Genomic DNA, 7109 nt, shown 5'->3' on the forward strand with positions numbered 1-7109 from the left:
GAAGAGGCTAGAGATTAGGTCAGTCATGCAGGGAGTATGTGATCAAGTCCCAGTAAAAATACAAAAGGCTTGGAAGAGCTCCCTGGTTGGAAAGAGTCTATGCGTATTGTCACACATGGTGGCCAGGATAAGGTAATGTCACCTATGACTCCAAGAGGAGAAGAAGACCTGAAATTCTCAGTTTTGACTCCTGGAATCTACCTTGGTTGATTTAATTTTTTTAATGTGTATTTATATTTGAGAGAGAGAATGTGTGTGTGAATGGGGGAGGGATAGAGAGAGATGGAGACAGAATCTGAAGCAGGCTCCAGGCTCTGAGCTGTCAGCACAGAGACCGATGTGGGGCTTGAACTCACATCATGGCCCAAGCCGAAGTTGGTCTTTAACCAACTGAGCCACCGAGGCACCCCAGCTCGACTGATTTTAATCTGTATCCTTTCCCTGTAGTAAACCATAACCATGAGTAGGACAGCTTTTAATGAGTTCTGTGAGCCTTTTTTTTTTTTTTAATTTGTTTGTTTATTCTGAGAGAAAGAGAGAGCAAGCAGGGGAGAGGCAGAAAATTCCAAGCAGGCTCCTAGCTGTCAGCACAGAGCCCGATGCGGGGCTCAAACTGACAAACCATGAGATTATGACCTGAGCTGAAATCAAGAGTTGGACGCTTAACCAACTGAGCCACCCAGGCGCCCCAGTTCTGTGAGCCTTTCTAACCAATCATTGAAACTCAGGGTCGCTTCAGAAATTTCCCAAACTTGCAACTGGTGTCAGTAATTAGGGCAGTCTGGTGCACACTGCACTCTCTAAACTTTGCACTTTGGCTAACTATGGTAACTAAAGAGGAAAAAGAAGATAAAGAACAAGAAGGGATGTTACATTTCAAAAGCATCTTAATAGAATTCTTACTGGCTGCCTTATATACATTCATCTAATCCTGACAACCCTAATAGATGATATCATTTCCACCTTATATAAAAGGAAATTATCTATATAAAGATGAAGTACGCAGGACAATGCCACACAGCAAATATTTACTAGGTCCAGGTTACAAATCTAGCCTTCTGAAATCTAAGGTCCATGCACCATACTATGCTACTTCCCTACATCACAATATTTCCTTTGTCGACCATTCATGAGTGTTTAGTCTTAATTTTGACATCACTATATGCTTGGATAATCTGTGTGGGACAGTCCAATAGCTACAATCCAGGACCAGATCTATGTCGTTCTTTGTAGAACTAGCACAGTCTTATTCAGGTTATCCTTGATAAGGAAAAATGAAAGTCACTTCACAGTAATTCACAGTTAAGTGATATAAAAAAATATGCAGCGAATCTAATGCTGTAAATTAACCTAGTACTAAACTCCAGATTTCCTTAACACGGGAAAAAAAAATATCTACAAAAGAAACAGCAAAAATAATAAGCACTTAAGTTTATTACAAACAAATCAAAGGAAGCATCAAAAGAAGTGTCCGCACACTCCGAAAAATGTCTGTCATAACAGCATTACTGATTCAGCACATATTACATACAGCTACTGCTTTTCTTTGTGGAAACTAAACAGTTACACTAAAAATTATGTGTAGAATTCAAAAGGTGAGTGAAAAAACAGTCACAAAACCATTTACTAGGAAAAATATTTAAGAGGAAGACATTACTGAATTCATAAACAGAAAAAAGAGTTTCAAGATAAGTAAGGATTTCTGAAAGTGAGTAATTTGCTATATGTGTACGTGTAATGCATGCATATATGCAAGTCCAGAGTTTTTATTTTTAACTTTTGGAAGCATGCTTATTGTAAAGTCTCATTTTTGAAAAGAATGTTAAATAAGGACAAAAACTCAAATAAGACTATATGGATACCACCTTTAATATATAACCAAATTTCTAATATATAGATACTAAACTACCTAATTTTGAGTTAGTAATAACATTCTGAATAGGTACAAAGAACAAAGCAAGTTCTTCTCTACAAATACTGTGATCAGCAGAGTCTCTTCACCAACACCAACCAATACGACCTCTGGGCAGAGGATCGTACTGGGCACCAAAGAGTCTTCCAGGGGTTCTTGGGTCTACAGGAGACTCAGAACAGAGAATCGCCCAGGGGAGGGGCCAGGGAGTGGTGCAGAAGAGTCATGTAGCTTACCTACATGATAACAACTACATCTCTTTCTACAGTCACCAACACCATTCCAATGAATACTGAAAGTCTGTTTGCCGAGTTCTAGCAGAGAAACAGAGCTATGACATATACCCTTTCTCAAAGAACAGGCCACATGTAGCTGAGAAGGGCATGTTACTCAACTTTAGAAAAGACACACAAAGAGCAAAAGAGAGAAAGCAGATCCCAAGATAACCACCTAGTTTCATCAAATTAATCATGGTAACCTGTGGCCGAGACAGACAGCCCTTATATTCAGTAAAAAACCAGTATGATGGCAAAAACATTTAAACGATTATTCCCTCAAAGAATATGAAACAGGTCATATAATAGCGTGTTATCGGTCTGCATTCCATGCACACTATGAGTATAGTAGTTAAGAGATGATCAATGTGGGCTAAAATATTTAAGAATTGTTTTGAAGATACTGGATACGTAAACAACAAATATATAATTGTTAATTAAGTATTAAGAATTGACCAGCCAAACAAAGTTTCTCTGATAATAGGTGAGCCCAGACCAAATAGAATTAAGGTGTATCTCAAATGTGGCAGACGACTTCTGAGCTGAAATCTTCTAAAATAACAAACCCAGGGTGCCTGGCTGTCTCAGTCAGAGGAGTGTGTAACTCCTGATCTCAGGTTTATGAGTTCAAGGCCCACATGGAGTACAGAGATTACTTAAATAAATATAAATAAAATAACAAACCCAATGGCCCACCTGCCCAGGGCTTCATCTTTAGAAAAGGGCCATTTTATCCCCTTCACCAAATCAATATATCAGACTAATTTAATTTTATAGGATGCATACATTTACCATTATTAACAGAAATCTGAGTCCTTCTACTTGGCTCAACTGAATACTGGAACAAAGAACACAGCCAGCAACATGTTAAATATTTCAAATCAAAGTTCACTATTATATAATGAGGCACATTTTCACATTTTAAAACAATCAGGATTTTCAGTTCTTGTCATGATGAAGTAGCTAATGTTGGAATACCCTCCTGCTATAAACATCTATAAAAGCTGGACCAAATACACAATAAACCAAAAGAAAAAAGAATCCTATTTTCAGCCCTTAGGCAATAACCAACACAACACCATGATCCTTGATAGAAAAGAACCAAATGAATCAAATTCACACTCCCATATTCCCTTAAAGGAGAAATGCCTTTAAGGGCATTTTCCAAATCATGGTATAGAGAAATAGAGCCCAAGCAGTGTGGCAGTCTTGCTGGGATGAGAAAACTACAATTAATGTTTGGGACTGCTAAGGTAGCTGGGTTTTGGGAGCAGGTTATTAGAAGGGAAAGAACCAAAAAAGAAAAAGTTACAAAAAGCTATATAAAAATTCCTCTCTGGTTCTCATCTGCCTCCTAGGCTGTGCGTTCACAGGGTTACACTCCTAGAAGCCTGGGGGAGAACAGCGGTTGGGAGGCTGTGAGCTAAGATTTCAGAGCTTGGACAGCTCTGAATAAAAGTTCAGGCTCGGTCAGAGGAGACAGATCTTGATGAATACCTAGGGCATTTAGGTAAGACCCTGGATAATCCATGCCCTAGGAATAAAAACAAAGTTGAAACAGACCTACCTCAACAAAGCTTAAAGCTAAGCCCCACAGGATCAAAGTGACCCACTGGCAATTTAACTGCCTGCCAGGATAAAATAAAATTTTATTTAGAGGAAGGTAACAATCCAGAGCTTTTATAAGAAGGGTCAGCAAATCTTTCCTGTAAAGAGACAGAAAGTATTTTTAGGTTTTGAGGGTCACGGTCTTCGTTGCACATTCTCTTAACAACAACAACAACAACAACAACATCTTTTAAAAAGTAAAAACCATTCTTAGCTCATGAGCCAAAGAGTAATTGCCACCAGGCTAGATTTGGCCACTGGGCCAGTTTGATGTCCACTATTGCATATTACACTTAAAACAGCCATCACACAATGCAAAATTAGTGGGTATGCGAAACAGGAAAAGTATTTGGTAATCAAGAAACAAGGCATATTAGTCTTACATAACAGCTTCAAAAGAACTATGATAACATACCAAAGCCAATTAAGTCAGAATACAGAAAACAGATTAAAATATACATTTCAATAGAGAATTTGAATCTATGAAAATGTTCACATAGATAATCTAGAACTGCAAAATATTTGAAACAGAGGAACTCTTTGTATAGGCTTAATAGAAGAATAAGCAAAGGAAAAAAATTATCACATGCAAAAACAGATTAATAACTATTCAAAGGACAAAAAATCATAAACCAAAACATATGCTGGAGGTGTGATGTAATCAAAGGAATATATATGTAACAGATATACAGAAATAACAGGAATATAGAAAGAGAAGAGAAAATGAGTCAGAAGCAATATCTGAATCAGTAAAGGATGAGAAGTTTTCAAATGTTGCAAGAAATCAACCTACAGGTTCAAGGTCAGTGAATACCATACAGCATAAAACACATACATATAAAGCCATGTATAGCTATGTTATAGATAGGTGACTAAAAATCAAAGAGAAAGAGAAAAATCTTAAAAACAGAGGAGGAAAGGACCTCTCGCATCCCCTTCAGAAGAACAACAGTAAGTCTGAAAGATGACCAATGAAGTGGCATCTTCAAATTAGTGAAGCAAAAAACTGTCAACACAGAACTCTATACTCTGCAAAAATACCCCCAGAACATGAAAAATAACTAATGACATTTTCAGATAAAAAGTTGAAAGAATCAACAGACTTTATTTAGAAAATAATAAAAGAAATTCCTCAGGATGAAAGGAGATGATTCTAGATGGAAGCATAGATATATAAGAAATGAATAGCTATAGGAAGTATAGATATAAAGGTAAATAGAATAGACTACTGTGTTTAAAGCAATAATAACAATTTCTTATATGGTTTACAAGAATATGAGAGGGACATTAAAATACTTAACACTAGCAAAAAATTAGGAGGCAAGTAAATGGATTTAAACTGCTGTAAGGTTTTTGCATTGGGGGAGGGCATGGTAGAAGTATCAGAGAGAGACTTTTATAAGTAAAGACACATTTTGTAAGTTCTAAAGTAATCACTAAAAGTCTGATATTAAAAGATTAGGCCAGGGACGCATGGGTGGCTCAGTTGGTTGAGCATCCAACTTCAGCTCATATCATAATCTCACGGTTCACAAGTTTGAGCTCTGCAACGGGCTCTGCACTATTGGCTATTTTCTAGTGCTTAATATGATATAGTTTAGGGAAAAAAATACTTTGAAATAAAACAAAGCTTTAAACATCTATGATATACTACAATGTTTAGATTTCAGATTCTGTGGTTAACTGGCAAATTATCACAGGTTTTTGCACTAAAGGTGACAAGTTCCATTTCAACATGTGATTTTACTAAAAAAATATCTTGGTAAATAGTATATTCTCCTTCAGGGTAGACGTTGTTGAAAATCAATCTGAGAGATGTCAAGGTTAAACAAGGCAGACTGGACACAAATATCTGCTTAAAACACACTAAAATAACAGAGAAGACAATAATCAAAGCGAGTCTATACAAGTGACAGGCCCCCTCCATGACCATCTCTCACTCCTTACTTCCAACTGCCAATCACTATAAGAATCAGAGATTTAAAGAAAATGACCCAGGAAGGCTCTGGACTCAGGGACATCATGGATAGTTGTTGATTCATCTTTACTGGACTGAAAAGAGGGAAATCTACATAAGTGCAAGTCTTCTTACTGAAGAGCTGAGAACTCTCTAGTACCTTTCTTCCACTCAGTTCTAAGACTCGGCAAGGCTCTACAAACTCCAGGCAGATGATAAAATTATTTCCTTCTAGGAAAAAGAAATACTGAACTAATCAAGTAATATTACATAACTATTTTGCTTATTGAGAGGACAACAGAAAAGAATTATCAGTGAATGGAGAAGGGAAGGGAGGTGTAAGAGGTCTAAAGTCTCATCCTTCAAAGTCAATACAGAATATCAACAACAAAAAAACAAGGCAGACAAACCCAGAAATAATATAGGCATGTTTCTTAGAACCATATTAATAAATGAGAGAAAAACTAAATGTGTTGAATGTGGTTATTTCTAAGTAGTAACGAAGCAGGGAGCTGCTGGGTTTTGTTAAAACATTTTTAGAACTATTTGTTGTTGTTTTTAACTGTATACATGAATAAACTAATATATGTACAACAAAACACTTCTGATGGAATCTGAGTGATATGTGTAAATGACAGTATTTTTAAAGGAGATAACATATCAAATTTAAGTAGGGCTAGAAAATGACACTTAATAAAATAATAGTTGAAATGCTGACTAGAGGCCCTAACAGACCCCCTCTCTCTCTCTGTCATAGACAGATAGACACACACACACACACACACACACACACTTCAGGTTCTGTCACTGACTTGGTAAGTAACCTAGTGACTCCAAACTTATTTCCTCACATACACAATATACAAAGTCAGTGCAAAAATAATCAGGAAAACAATTCCCTAAAATTCTATCCTCCTTTATAGATAAAGGACCATAGAGTGATTACAAATGAGTACATTTCATTTAGCTGAATTCACTATCGTCATGCTCCTTTAGCTTCCTATCTCAGTCTGCATCCACCTGCTATCCCCACCACCTAATTCGGTTTACACTACTGATTTGGTTAACAAAGTATTTAATAGACAAAAAAAGGATATGTAAGTTTCAGCCAACTAAATATTCATCAACCCAAATTATCACATAACTAAAATATGTATTAAATGAATTTCACCTTATTTCAAGGAAAAAAATCAATGATTTATGGCATCTTTTGCTAACAATTAAGGTACTAATATCATTTAAAAAATTACCAGGGCGCCTGAGTCACTCAGTCAGTTGAGTGTCCAACTCTTGGTTTTGGCTCAGGAGATGATCTCACGGTTTTGTGAGTTTGAGCCCTGCTGCAGAGTTAAGCGTA

At 36.6% G+C, this 7109-nt stretch overlaps 1 protein-coding gene across 2 annotated transcripts in view; it reads right to left on the reverse strand.

The window, feature by feature from the left end:
- Positions 1-7109, reverse strand: part of PTPN4 (protein tyrosine phosphatase non-receptor type 4) — a 177737-nt gene that overhangs the window by 165673 nt on the left and 4955 nt on the right. The window lies entirely within an intron of this gene.

This window comes from Crocuta crocuta, unplaced genomic scaffold, assembly GCF_008692635.1.
Source record: "Crocuta crocuta isolate KB4526 unplaced genomic scaffold, BGI_CrCroc_1.0 scaffold548, whole genome shotgun sequence".
In the NCBI taxonomy this organism is placed as follows: Eukaryota; Metazoa; Chordata; class Mammalia; order Carnivora; family Hyaenidae; genus Crocuta; species Crocuta crocuta.